Raw genomic sequence first — 15,323 nt, forward strand, 5'->3', positions numbered from 1 at the left:
GAGACCAGAGCAGCAGTGCCCAAGTCCTCCCCATGCTTTTTATCCTACTTCCCAAACACAATGGGGCAGGAGATGTAACATTAATGACGTACAAAATCCTCAACTCAAGGCGTAGTCTTGATTTTTAGGATTGTAAAATCCCATCTAAATAGGTCTCATAGTTTGGCTTGGTAAGTACCATGGCCTAAATGCAGAGAAAAGATTTTCATGTTGAATTCAGGATCCTGGGTTTTGTTCCTGTCCCTGCTCTAAACAGACTGTGTGACCCTGCACAGTCCCCTGTCCCCCACCCCAGCTCACCTTAGGCTGGACTCCATGATCTTCAAGTCCCTTCCAGGAAGACATTTCTATTTCCCCCACCAACAGCCTGGAAAAACTATGTGAGTTAGCAAGGAAGACTCTTCCCAGGGCTGGTGGAAACTGGCCTGGCCCCAGTAAGGAAGGGCCAAATCCAGGAGTTTGGCTCAGCGGTAGGAAGGAATACTACCAGGGTTGTGGACCGGACTGGGAAGAGAAAGTGGAACTGTAGGTCCTGACAGAATGTTAGCTAGCTAAGAGAGCAGGCCATTCTCTCATCAAGCATCAGGGAGCCCTACTCTGGATGAGACACTGAGGGAGGTGTGGGGGAAATGGAAAACGTTCTTGGTCTTAAATAAGATCTTAGAGTCAGCTTGGGGGAGAAAGAGAGACAGGCAGTTAACAGACAATAACGATACAGAATGATGGGGGGTGGATGCACAGAGCCACGGGAACAGAAAGAAGGCCGCTGTCATGGTGCAGGAAGGTTCAGAGGAGGGTACCCCTAACCTGAGAGATCTAGTCATTTGCTAGCAAAGAAGACAGAAAAGTTCCAAGCAAAGGTTCAGTCTGGGCAGAATGTGCCCCAGTCTTAGAGGTCAGCGAACAGCTAGAGTGATAGGAGACTGCAGTGAGGACTGGAACAGAGGCAGCTGCTTTGTGGCTGGTGAGAGGGATGGAGCAGGGGAAATGGGCATCCATGTCTGGCTCATAAGGCTTCCATGTCTGGATGCGAGTAGGGGCTGCACGCCACAGCCCGAGTGGAGCATCTGAGGCCAGGATGCTCAAGGGACAAGATCGGGGCTACAGTTGCTGAGGAGCTAAGGGCTGAGTGAGGGAGACAAAGCCAGCAACAGAGGAAAGAGAGAAGTGACTGTGTGTTGGGGGAAGGAAGGGAATAAACCCTCATTGAAAACTTGATATGAAGGTGGGGGCTCAGCCTCAGTGTTTTCACCTGAAAAAAAAAATGGAGCTAGCAGGATTATGGTGAGGATTAAACAAGATAGTGCATGTAAGTGTTCAGCATGCAACCTGATACCCGGTGAGTGGTTAGTAATAACGGTAACTATGATTTATTATTACCTGCTCTTACATTCCATAGCTATGTAATTGAGTGCCTCTTATGTGCCAGGCGCTGTTTTAGGGGCTGGGATACATTCATGAACAAAACAGACAGAAACCATGGTTCTTGTGGGTCACATTTTAGTGCTTACCCCTTTGTACTCAGACCCTGTGAGGAAGGTCTGCTTACCCATGTTTGGTAGATGAGGACTGGACACCGAGAAGTTAAGCAACTTGTCAAAAGCCACGAAGCCACCAGGTGGCAGAGGCAGGATTTGAACCCAAGTCTGTGAGACGGCATGCCCAAGGCTCCTCCACCGCCCCACCTTACTTCTCTATAAAAAGCAACACAGAATTAACAATTGCTTGTATGGCATCAATTGTACTTTCAACATGGAGTTTCTGTGACGGTCCAGATTTTAAGCCCTCTTTCTCATCATTCCTGTGAATCATGAATACCCAGCAGACCACGTCTGGCTCGGGGCTTGTGAAGATGTGATTGTTTTACTCATTGAACCTGTACGAGCTTCAGAGAGAAGAGAGGCCATCGTAGCCAGAGTAGTGGGGAAGGTTTCCCGGAGGAGGCTGGACCCGGAGTGGCAACACCTAACATGTCATGTACTGCGCTAAGCAGTGGGAATCGCAGCAAAAAAGATGTGCTAGGTTCCTGCCCTCATAGAGCTTACAGTGTGTGTGTGTTGGGGAAGCTAAGGTCGAGGATGGGGATGGAAGGCACTGGGAGACAGCACATGCAGATAAGAACATTCATCCCACTGGAGACTCCTTTCCCTGAATTTTGCTCCCCCAGCTTTGTTTCTTGATTTGTCTCCCCCACACCCCTTCCTGCACATTTACCAACTAGAGGGAAAGGCACGGACTTCTGGAAGCTGCCCAAGAGGTCCCGGATGCCAGAGCTGTGCTGAGAGGGAGGTGCCGTGGCTCACCCTTGCAGGCTGCTGTTCCCTTTTGGTGTGGCTCTTTTATCTACAAGCTCAGTGCACACAGTCGATGCTAATCCAATCTTCGGGGACCAAATGAAACAGCCAGCATTTAAAGGGCTTGAGCTCTCTTTCTGATTACCAAGCGACCTACATAATCGCTCTCGCTCCAGCCTGCCTGGGAGGGCCCTGCCACTGACAGAGCCAAAGCAGGCACTTTCTCTGCTGGGAACTGGCTATGATTTCTTTTGAGGTTGCCAAGCACAGAGGAGGCTGGGGTAGCAGGAGCCTGGCCAAGGATCCCAGAGGCCTGGTTCCCGCCTCAGATCTGCAATTAACTACCCATGTGGCCCTGGGAAGGTCTATTCCCACCACCACTACCACCTGGGCCTCGTTTCCACATTTGTAACATGAGGGGGTTAAACCAGATCATCTCGGAGGTCTCTCCTCACTCCAAGATTCTAGGTCATTCTTACTACTCCAGTCACACTTACTACTCCAATCTCTGGGACCTCTCTGGAGCCCACATGATGGGTATGAAGCATAGCAGGATGGGTACTAGCATAGAGATTGTGTGTGTGTGCAGATATACATTTGAACATTTCCAAGTCATGTTAAGTAAAAAAAAATTAAGTTGCAGAACGGTTTCTAGGAGGTGATACCACACACACATATCACATACATGCTTGTTCAAGCACACATATGCATAGAACATTCGAATATCTCTAGAAGGACACACAAGCGCCCTACGATCTTGGAGAAAGATTTAGGAAGGAGATTTAAATTTCACCATACCTTTTTGTACTTCTTGATTTTGTTAACAATGTGCACTGTCACTTTGAAAATTAATAATTGTTGGGGCACCTGGGTGGCTCAGTCGGTTGAGCGACCGACTTCGGCTCAGGTCATGATCTCACGGTTTGTGAGTTCGAGCCCTGCGTTGGGCTCTGTGCTGACAGCTCAGAGCCTGGAGCCTGCTTCTGGTTCTGTGTCTCCCTCTCTCTCTGTCCCTCCCCTGCTCATGCTCTGTCTCAGAAATAAATAAATATAAAAGAAAATTAAAAAAAAAAAAGAAAATTAATAATTGTTAAAATAGTGTGTGAACATTGCCATCGATTCATTTATTCACTTAACATTACTTATGGAGTTAATCCTGTGCCGGGTACTGATTTAAGAAGCAGTGAGCAAGTCAGACCCTGCCCTCAGGAAGCCCACATTCTAGATTGATAATATCCAAATCAATAAGCCTGCAATACAATGCCCATTTGGGAGAAGGGGTGTGAAATACACAAGACCCTCATGAATACCAAGCGTGGCTTTCCATCTATAAATCGTTAGATCCTGAGTAGGTTGCTTTGCTTTGTTGATCCTCAGTTTCCTCACCTATAAAACGGTAGTAATAATAGGACCTGCTTCGTGGGGGTTTTGTGAGAACTAATTGAAATGTGTACCTAGGGTTCTCATTGGACGAGTAACAGTACCTAGGACATAATAAGTGCTTCGTATGTTGATTATTGTTGTGTCATATTACTGGGAAGGGGGTCCAGAGGGGAGTGGACGTGGCTATGAGCTGTGTAGGGACTGTGTAGGGACTGAGGAAGGTGGGGGTGGGTGGACACCTAGGAGACAGAGCAGGTGGAGGGGTAGGAAGAGGTGAACACACTGGGCTGGCTGTGGGTGGGTTGGGATGATATAGAAGGAAAGAAGGGGTGTGAGGGACCCAGCCCAGAAGATAGAAGTGGATTGGAACCCTAACCAGCAGGGAGCTCCCATGGAGCTCCCCCAGGATTCCTGGTCCAGCCAGGAACCAGGGTACAGGTTGGTGAGGTAGGAAGCCCATTCATCCCATCCTTGGTGCCCAGGGACAGAGCCATCTCGGGGTCAGCTGGTCTGGGTCTCTGAGTGCCCGATATTTTCATGTTAGGCTTGTGGGCTGATGTGAGGGTCCCTTCAAAACTTCCACCATTCCATTCTCTGTGATGATGCCAGACTCTTTACTATTAGAGTCACTCCCCATGTGGGGGGCAGGTGGCAATGTCTGGGTGACCCTGTGTCCAAAGTTCTTCGCCAAGAATCTAGATGTGATCTAGAAGCAGAGAGGGAGGGTTTTCCTCAGGGGGTTCCAAACTGGCTAGCCCTCAGACTCTCCCAAGACTCCAGTACAGACCCTGGGGCCTCAGTTCCCTGCATGCTGGTGCAGTGACATAGGGCACGGTCTCATTGCTGTCTCCTTGGCATCCATGCCACTACAGCCAAACCAATGACAGGTGCTCCTCAAACAGGGACGGGAGCTTTCCCTCTGCACACCAGTCAGACTTTACTACAAGCTAGAGTCAAACTCCGGGATCCATGTGTGATAAAAACAACATAGTCACTTAGTGACTTAAAGCTTGTTGGGTGCACGTGCATGTGGGCTGGTGTGTGGGTGTGGCACGTAGGAATAAGGGAAAGGAAAGGAGAACAGGTCTAGTGGGGAGAGAAAGCCAGAGAAGTGAAATATTTGCTTCCCAAGAGAAAATGAAATCCAAAGGAAAAATCATTGCCCTGGGGGACTCTGTGAATCTTACCTGCATTCAGTGAATCTCAGTGAATAATCTTATTCAGTAAAGCTTTTTATGCAAATCCACGCAAACAAATTCTGGGCCCTGCTGCGTCCTGGGAGGGCTGACTCCATTTCAGGAGCTGTGAGCGGGAGGTGAATTTAGCAGGAGGCCCCTCCTGAAAGCTGAAGATAAGACGCTGGCCATGGCCCACAGGACTCATATGACAGTTTCCAGCGATAGCTTCTTAGCCACACACAAAATACATATCTATGGCTTTTTGACACAAACTCAAAATATCAAATTTTTTTCAAATTAGTTTTGAGCAGCAAAATCCCCTTTTGCCCAAAGGAGTTTTAAATGGAACCCTGACGTGAAAAAGAGAAAAAGGCAAGTTGCTCTGGTCCCAGCATGGAAATGGGGATGGGGCACAGTGCCTCACGCATTTAGGTTAGGCCCACCGCTCTCCACCCAGTCCTGGCCTCAGGCAACAAAGGTCTCAGATCGGATTTATAATGCTTACACGCCTTTACCTTCCCCATTTCACAGGCGAAGAATCCTCCTGGCACCCTGTTGCGGTACGATTAACTCCCTGTACTCAACAAGGGCCACCTGGCTACCACCTGGGGCGCAGCGCTACCCTGGGCTGGAAGACCAGTTCTTTCTGGAAAAAGGAACCTTAAAGAGACCGTGGCCAGAAGCTTGGGAGGTGACTCACTGGTTCCCGGTTCTGTGACTTTGCCCACTGACAAGGGTTCAGGCTCTGAAATCAGAGGTTCAAATCCTGGCTCTGTCGCTGAACACTGTGTGATCTTAGGCAAGTCTCTTAATCTCTCTGAGCGTGTTTTCTCTTCCACAAAATGGACTTAGTTCCTACATCCCAGGTTTGTGTAAGGAGTAAAGAAGCTATTAAATGTCGGGGGTAGCAAAGGCATGTCCACAGGGCCCAGGAAAGTACTAGAGATGGATGAGTAGTCACGTGTTGTGGCCAGAAGGAGAGCACAGTTCTAAAGGGGAGGGTGTGGGGCGCCTAGATGGCTAGTCAGTTAACTATTTGACTTCGGCTCGGGTCATGATCTCGCGGTTCCTGAGTTTGAGCCCAGAATCCGGTCTGTGCTGACAGCTCGGAGCCTGGAGCCTGCTTCAGATTCTGTGTCTCCCTCCCTCTCTCTCTGCCCCTCCCCTGCTTGCTCCCTGTCTCTCAAAAATGAATAAACATTAAAAAAAAATTTTTTTTTTAAGGCAAGCTGTCACTGAGTGGCAGCTGACTGTTCTCCTTAAGGGAAGGCAGGCCCAGGGATGGCATTTTCCCAATTTTCCCAGAAAAAATAGAAATTTAGATTTTTTTATGTAAAACTGCTGAATTTTAGACCTTGGCAGTGAATTCAGTTTTTCAACGCTGTGGATCAAACAAAACACATCTGGAAGGCCAGGGGCTTGTAACCATAGATATCACGTGACAGTGTCTGGCACCTAGGCGTCACTCACTAGGCTTCACGTGGACAAATGAGCATGCCTCTTCCACCTTCCCCCCTTTTCGTTCTGTTCTGACCATCCTGTTACCAGGTGAACTCTGAGTTGCCTTCTGAGAGGATCAAGAAATCTTCACAAGCTCACCCAGCTGAGCCCGAATCTCACGATTGCAGGTATCCTGCCCTGCTGTCTCAGACACTTCCCCCCTGCCTGTGGATGTCGTGGCAACTCACTACAGGCGGTTATGGGCAGCGCGGCAGCTTCAGAAAGTGTGTGTGTCAAGGGGAGGGGCGCCTTTCAAAGGTGCCATCTCTGCTTCCTGCCTCTTAAATTCAAAGCTGGCTTCTCAAGGAGTTTAGGATCTTTGCTCTGGGCGCCTGAGCCACTTTGTAGCAGGATTAATCACTATCTCTGAGAAGAACTCTCCAGGGTTCTGGTGACGTCCTTGGAAGATACACATCTGGAGTTGGACCAGCTGCCTTTCAGTCCCAGCATGGGTGTGGGGTGTGTGTGTGTGTGTGTGTGTGTGTGTGTGTGTGTGTGTGTTAGGAGCACAGAGGGTTTGGTCTTTAATTTTCTTTTTCTCCCTTTCCTCTTTTCCTCCCTTTCCATTTCCTCCTCCTCCTCCTTTTTTTTTTTTTTTTTTTTAAACAAAGGTAGGCTTTTATATAAATGATACACACTTACTGAAAAATTTTTAACTCAGGAAAGTTCAAAGTACCAAGTAAAAAAGCAAAATCAAAACCAAACACAAAACCTTGCTTCTCAGAAAAATCACTGATAACTCAGTATCTTCCCAGATGTCTCTTTATATGTAGGTAAACTGATACAGAAATGAGTATTTAATTTTACATAGTTGGGCTCATAAAATATCTGTGCAGTCGTGCAACTTGCTTTTTTCTCTGAAACAGCATGCCTGGGGATATCTTTCCCTGGCAACGTATTCAGATCTGCACCATGGCTGAGCTGCACAACGATTCACGGGCATGCCATAAATTATTTATCAGATCCCTGTTAGGAAGAAGCACCAACTCCCCTTGTCAAGGTCCCTGGAACTTCTCCCAACCCTCCATCCCACGCACGGACACTGGGCCATCCTCCCAACTGGCTTTCCTGCTTGTAGGCCTTCCCTGACAATCCATTCTCACACAGCACTCTGAACTGGCTTGTAACCATGGCCAACAGATCATGTCACTCCTTGAATCTCTTCCCATCCCTCAGAATAAATTTCAAATCCTTACTATAGTTTAACAACACTAGCATTTTCATGATCTGGCTCTGCCCACCTGACTTCCTCTGACCTCCAAGGTCATTCATTCCTCAACCTCTGGGCTCACAGTTCCCTCTCCCGGTAAGCCTTTCCCCTACCCGCAATCAATGCTAATCTCTTTGCGTCTGTCAGTCATTGTACCATGACTCTGCTTTTTATTGTCTTTATGGCATTTATCACTAAGTGAAATTTTCTTATTGACTTGTTTCCTTGTTTATTATTGGCCCCCAAGGGCAGAGACCTTGATCCCAGCATGTAGAACCCTGCCAGGTCCCAAGGGGTAGGGCGGAGTAATCCTTTGTTGAATAAAAGAGCCAACCACCTGGCTCTTACAAAACCCAACACTCTTAAAATCTTAAGATTTCTCTGGATTTTCCCCTTTCTCTGGATTTTCCTGCATCTCTCCCTTAAAATCATTTTGCTTTTATTTCAAATTTTTTTTTATGTTTCATTTTATTTCTTAGAGAGACAGAGTGCAAGCGGGGGAGGGGCAAAGAGAGGGGGAGACACAGAATCGGAAGCAGGCTCCAGGCTCTGAGCTGTCAGCATAGAGCCTGACGTGGAGCTTGAACTCACGAACCAAGAGATCATGACCTAAGATGAAGTCAGATGCTTAACCGACTGAGCCACCCAGCCACCCCCAAATCATTCTGTTTTAAGAGTGAGCTTCAGTGTCTCTCTCTGCTCCTTGCATGCGGAAGAGCCTGGTCCAGAAGTCAGCTCCACCCCTTCTCAGCTTTATCTTCCCTGCTCTCATCCTGGACCTTACTCTTCAGCCAAATGGGGTTCTTGACCTCCTCCGTACCTGCCTGCCTCTGCCAGAAAGCCTCCTCGCCCTTCTACTTTCTCTCTCTTGCTCTTGGCATCTGGCCTCTGGGACCCAAACTTGACCCGTCCTTACTCTGGCTAGAATGTCACCACTCCTGGGAGCTGGTCCTGTCTTTGGTGGCAAGAATGATCTTTTCGCTCTCCTCTGTACTCAGATGACCCTTTCTCTTTTCCACCCTTGAGACAGCACGTTATGCCTTCCAATATTGCCATTTGTATCCCTCGCTTAATCTTTCCTACCAGATTGTGAGTTCCTTGCCAGCAGAGATTATGGCCTGTTCACTTTTTATAACAGTTAACATCGAGAAAATGCCTTGCATACATTAGCTCCTTTAATCCTCACCAGGACACTCTGAGTTGGGAACTGTAAGTAACCTCATTTCACAGATGAGGAGGCTCTGGGAGTGTAAGAAACTTGCCAAATATTACACAGCTAGGACGTGCAGAAGCTAGGATTGGAACCCACAGCCTGAAGCCTTAACGGTGAAGCCAAAGCAGTTCGTCTTGGTGCATGTGGCAAAAACCCTTCGGTTGTTTTCCTTCTCTCTGGGCAGTAGCTGCCGGCTCTCAGCTCCCAAACCCTAGGGCCTTTGAAATGCAGACCCACAGGGATACTGTTAGTGTTCACGAAAACAAATCAAAGGACCGAACGCTTGAATCAAAATCTGAGTGTCTGCCTGCGGGGCTCTGCATTGTTACTCGCTGATGACTCAAGAGTCAGGCTGGAGGAGCCAGGCAGGGAAGGGTGATTTCTAGGACACTGTTGCACTGAAGAGTTTCTCTAAATTATGGCCATGCGTCCACCTCTCCCTCCTCGTCCAGCTGGAAATACATTCGGCAACTTCTGATACTTTTTGTGACTCCCTGCCCTTCCCCACCCCTTTGCCTTCTTTACCCGCAACCTCCCCACCCCCAACCGCTTTCGTTGCTGTTCCTTTTCTCTTCCATTAGCCCTCTCCTCTTTCCCGAAGTTTACCTCTCAGTGATCTCTCAATGATCAATGTCCTTGAGAAAATGTGTGACTTTGGGCACAGCCTTGGCACTGCACCCCTGAGTAGCCATTTCTGCCTCTTCAGTAAATGAGGAGGTAGGTTGGATCACTGATGAGGAAGTGGTGGCCCAGAGAGGGAATGTACTCTGCCTAAGGTCACACAGCAAGTGGATGGCTGGCCCTGAACCTATAAAAAAGTACAAAGAGCATCAGTGAGCCCTCATGGACCCAGCACCCAGGCCCCACAATTAGCAGCTCATGGCCAATCTCATTTCATTACTCTCATCAACTTCTCCTCCCCCAGATTACTTTGGAAAATTTCAGAAATAATATATTGTGATATATTGTTTAAATGGGCCAATGATAGCCTCTGCGTATTACTTGTTTATTTCTTCACTGCAGACTGAGACTCATTAGCCTAAAAGCCTACGGGAGCCAAGCTCAAGTTTTTACACATCTAATTCTTTTCAAAACATCCCCAACAAGCAGATTTTTAGCCACTTAGAGCCTGCCTGCTTTGCACACCTCTGATACCTCACTCAGCATCTGCCGACTGTTGATAAGATAGAGCCTCAGGGTCATGAGACCCCAAGATGCCCCTCCGAGTTGTCTGACCCAGAGACTCCCCATGGTACTGATGAGCGACAGACGTCATCTGGATACTTAGGCCCCTCTCTGATCTCCCACTCCCCTGCATGTTCCCTTGCCCCCTCCCTGCCCTGAGCTCTGGATGGTCTTGTGTTGAGATGGACTTCCCCGCCTGCCAATAAAGCTTGTTGTATGTTAATGCTTCTCGTGGTCATTTGTTTTTCCTTGATCAGTCCCCAAACACTTTAACCCCTCTATAATTATTTCTCTCTCTCTCTCACCTTGCAATTTGTTTGTTGAAGAATTAAGTTGCACTATAGAGTTAGTTTCCCATAGAGAAATGAGTTTTACAGAGTGTACTCCTATGGTGTTGTTTAACATGTGCCTCTGTCCTTTGTAGTTAGATCCAGAGGCTTGATCAGATTCAGTTTCAATCTTTTTCATCAAGCCTGTTTCATAGGTGGTGCCTGATTCTTTCACTAGGAGGTTCCTATTATCTAACTGATTTGTTTGGAATGTTAACAGCTGTTGTTACCCATTGCCAGACTCATGAATTCATTAGGATTGCAAAGTGGTAATACTCTTCATTTATTATCTGGAGTGTTTCTAGAAAAAGAAATGTCTCCTCACTTACTATTAGTCTTTCATGATACCTTTTGAATACAGAATGCAGGATAATTGCTTGATTCTTTCCATTTCTTCACCAATTTTCAACTTTCCAAAGTTGATGATCTTGGGGTTCCTGGGTGACCCAGTTGCTTAAGCATCTACTCTTGATTTTGGCTCAGGTCATGATCTCACAGTCCTGAGACTGAGCCCCGTGTTAGGCTCTGAGATGAATGTGGAGCCTGCTTGGGATTCTCTCTCTCCCTCTCTCTCTCTCAAAATAAATAAATAAACATTTAAAAAGAATTGATGATCTTGCCTCCTCCACGGTGTTCAAGCAGTCTTATTTTGTCTTAACGTCATAACAAATCCATGGATTTAAACATATTGAATGTGTACTAATCCATTGCAATTATTATCCTTATTAATGCCCTAATTATTCCATATTTGGCTGGTGGAAATGTCTTTGTCAAGTGGATTGCTGGTCCCTTTGACATATCCCTAGTAGTTTTTGGTAGTCTGGTTTTCAGGAATAAGATGTTCTAGGCTCATATTGTGCAGTTTTTTATTATCCCTGACCTGAATCAACCACTTTCCAAGAATCCCTAGTTCCTTGTGGTGGGAAATGGTATTTTAAGACCTTACTATGGTTATTAAGGGAGCTTATTGGCACTGGCTGGCTATTATTTTTAAGCCTTTTCAGTAGATAGAGCTTGAAAAAGTTTTTAAGGATAAAGTACGTCATGTGTTCAAAAGCAATTCTTTCTATTTAAATTCAGTACTTTAGGATTTTTTTACTTAACCTTTTAAAAATTTTCCACCAGTGTGTCCTTTCTCCTAAGTTGAGAATCCAGGTTCTCAGTGACAATGATAATGATAGCATTAGAATATCACTTAACTACTCATTTTCTTTATCCCACAATACAGTTTGAAAATGACAATACCAACAGTATCACCAACAATGTGATCACTGGAGAGAGCTTATGATTTTTCTCTTGCAATTATTTTTGTCCTTGGAGTGTATACTATTAAGGATGTAGAGTCAAATTATTGTATTTTAAAGTCACTTGGAATATTTCTCCATAAATGGTTATGCCACCAAATATATATTTAATTAAGTTCATTTAAAATTTTTATTTCTATTTTTTAAATTGAGCTATAATTTACACAGTAAAATGCTCAGATCTTAAAGTTTTTCAAATGGTCTTATGTTTGATGACCCTTGACAAATGCATATACCCGTGTAACTCATACCCCTGGCAAGATATAAATTGTTCCACAGATCAGAAAGTTCCTTTCTATCTGTGAAATAATAACTATATACACATACATATATATCTCTCTATATATTATATATATAGATATCTGTCTCCAGTTCATGAGACAGAGCTCTTAAAAACCTTCTAAATAGGGGTTCTAGGAACACCTTTTGTTGTAATAATTTAGTCTTCAACCTCAGTTCCTAACACAGAGCTCCTAAATCCCTTGGGATTTTCTGGGTAATAGGAACAGCTTTTATCCTGGTAAGGCAACTCTTGGTGAGCGCCTTGTTGGGGGGGCTTGTCACCCCAGGAAACATTTTAAATGTCACCCCAGGAAGACCAACCCATAATTAGAAGCTTGGTACTTGCCGCCCCATCCCCCATTCTCCAGAGTGGAGGGCGGCTGGAAATTGAGTTAATAACTGATCATACCTATGCGATGAAGCTTCCATAGAAATCCCAAAAGTATGGGGCTCAGAGAGCTTCTAGGTTGATGAACACATCTATGAGCCAGGAGCGTGACACACCCCAACTGCACAGAGACAGAAGCTCCCATGCTTCCGGACCTTGTCCAAAGCATCTCTTCATCTGGCTATTTGTCAATATACTTTACAACAAACTGGTAAACATAGGTAGCTATTTCCCTGAGTTCTGAGAGCCGTTCTAGCAAATTGTTGAACCCAAAGAGAGGGCTATGGGAAAGTAAATCATAGCCTAGCTGTTCTGTCAGAAGTACAGGTGACAACCCAGGACTTGCAATTGGCATCTGAAGTGGAGGCAGCCTTGTGGGATCATCTGACACTAACTCTAGGTGGACAGTGTCAGAACTGAATTGAGTTGTAGGACATCCAGATGGCGTTGGAGAATTGGTCCTTGTGAGGAAAACCCCACATATCTTGTGTCAGAAGTATTGCAAGTGTGAGAATAAAGGAAAACAGGATTTTTTCCTAGACATCTGTCATTCCTTTACCCCATGCTCATCCCCAAGCAGCCATTGCTCTGATATCTTTCACCATAGATCAGTTTGCCTGTGGAATTTTACATAAATAGATTCATAGAGTGTGAACTCCTTTATTTTTGGCTCCTTTCACTCAGCCTAATGTTTTTGAAATTCATCCATGTCATATGTTTCAGTAGTTTGTTCCTTTGTGTTGCCAAATAGTGTTCCATTTATGAACATTTCATCACTTATTTACCCATGCTCCTGGTGATGGACAGTTGAATTGCCTCCCAGTTTCGGTTATTATAAATAAAGCTGCCAGGACATTCTCAAGCATAGTCTTTTTGGGAGTACTCTTATGTATATACTTAAGAGTGTAATTGCTGGGTAGGTACCTATTTACCTTTATGAGAAACTGCCAGACCATTTTCTCAAGTGGTTGACCAATTTTACAGTGTTGTCAGCAATAGATGGTAGTTCTAGGAACTCCACATTCTTGCAACATTTGAAATTGTCAATCTTTTCAATTTTATCTGCTTGAAGGACTTATAGTTATACCTCATTATGGTTTAAATTTACATTTCCCTAATGATTAATAATACGAGCACTTTTTCAGTTGTTTATCAGTCATTTGTCTATCTTCCCTTGGAAGGTGTCCAATTGTTTTGCCATTTTAGAAAAACTGAATTGTTCTGGCTGTTGAGTTATAAGAGTTCTTTACATATTCTAGATAAAAATCCTTTGTTAGATATATGTATTGTGAACATTTTCTCCTCGTTGTGGCTTGCTTTTTTATTCTCTTAGTGGTGTCTTTTGATGAGCAGAAGTTTTTGATTTTGAGAAAGATGAATATATCAATATTTTATGATTAGTGTTTTCTGTGTCCTGTCCAAGAAATCTTTGACGACTTCAGCTTGATTAAGCGTACTATTTGCAAAGCATGTTTTTCCAGATTTCTTTATTTTCAATCTTATCTTTGCTTGCTTATTTATTTATGCTTTTTATATTTAAAGAGCATTTCTTGATGACAGCATGTACTTGGGTCTTGCTTTTTTTTAATCGATTTTTAAAATTTCTGCCTTTGAATTGGAGTGTTTGGTCTTATTTAAATTTAATGTAAAACATATAATTATCGATACAGTTAGCTTGGGGCCTATCATCTTGCTATTTGCCTTATATTTGCCCATATGCCCTTCCTTTTTGCCTCTTTTCCTGTATTCTTTTAAATTAATTATTTTCACTATTCTATTTTATCCCCTCTGTTGGCTTTCTAGCTAGACTTCTCTGTTTTATATTTAATGGTTGATTTATGAAAACAATATGCATCCTTAACCTGTCATAGCCTACTTAGAGTTAAGATTGTATCAGTTTCACACGTAATATAACAAATTTACACCATGTATATTTCCACTTAACCCCTACTCATCCTTTCTGTGATTAGCATATGTTTTGCTTCCACATGTTATAAATTTCACAACACATTATCACTTTTGCTTTAAACCACCCATTATGTTTTTAAAAATTAAAAAAATCAAGGAGGGAAAGGGCTTTTACATCTCCTTACATATTTACCGTTTTCAGTTCTTTGTTTTTTTTCAGCTAGATCCACGTATCATCTGAAGAACCTCAGTATTTCTCCCAGTGACGATCCACTTTGTTCTTCTGAAAATGTTTTCAGTTTGCTTTCATTTCTGAAGGTTATTTCCCTGGATATAGAATTCTAGATTAACAGCCTTGTTTTTTCCCCTTTCTCTCAACACTTTCAATATGTCATTATATATTTTTTTCCTTGACTTACATTGTTTTTAATTAAAAAAAAGGTAGGTAGTTTTCCATTTTTATCCAGCATATAATGTATCTTTTGGCCTTGGCTGCTTTTAAGATGTTCTTTGTATCTTTGGTTTAAGCAATTTGATCCATAATGTGCCTACATGCTCTGTTCCCCGTGTTTATCCTGCATTGAAGTTCAAGCTCTTTGAAGTAAACTGATATTTGACAAATTTGGAAAAAATAAATTGGCCATTATTTTTTCAAATATTTTTTCTTTCTTAGTCTCTCATCTACTTCTGGAGCCCTAATTGCACACATGTTAGACTGTATGATATTATCCCAATAGTTAGCTTTTTAGCTTTACTTTGGATCGAGTCTATTGTCATAAATTCAAGTCCATTGATCTTTTCTTCTGCAGTGCCCAATTTAGCTTATCAGCTGAATTTTTTTTTATTTCAGATATTTTACTTTTTGGTTCTAGAATTTCCATTTTTTTTTTAAGTTTCCATTTCTATACTGATATTCCTCCATAGTTTCACTCATTATATCTTTCTTTTCTTTGAAATTAAAAAAAAAAAAAAAAAAAACATTTTCTGGCTCCTGGGTGGCTCAGTCAGTTAAGTGTCCAACTTTGGCTCAGGTCATAATCTCGCAGTTCGTGAGTTTGAATCCTGAGTCAGGCTCTGTGCTGACAGCTCAGAGCCTGGAGCCTGCTTCAGATTCTGTGTCTCCCTTTCTCTGCCCCTCCCCTGCTTGTG

Source organism: Panthera leo, chromosome A1 (assembly GCF_018350215.1).
Source record: "Panthera leo isolate Ple1 chromosome A1, P.leo_Ple1_pat1.1, whole genome shotgun sequence".
Classification (NCBI taxonomy): domain Eukaryota; kingdom Metazoa; phylum Chordata; class Mammalia; order Carnivora; family Felidae; genus Panthera; species Panthera leo.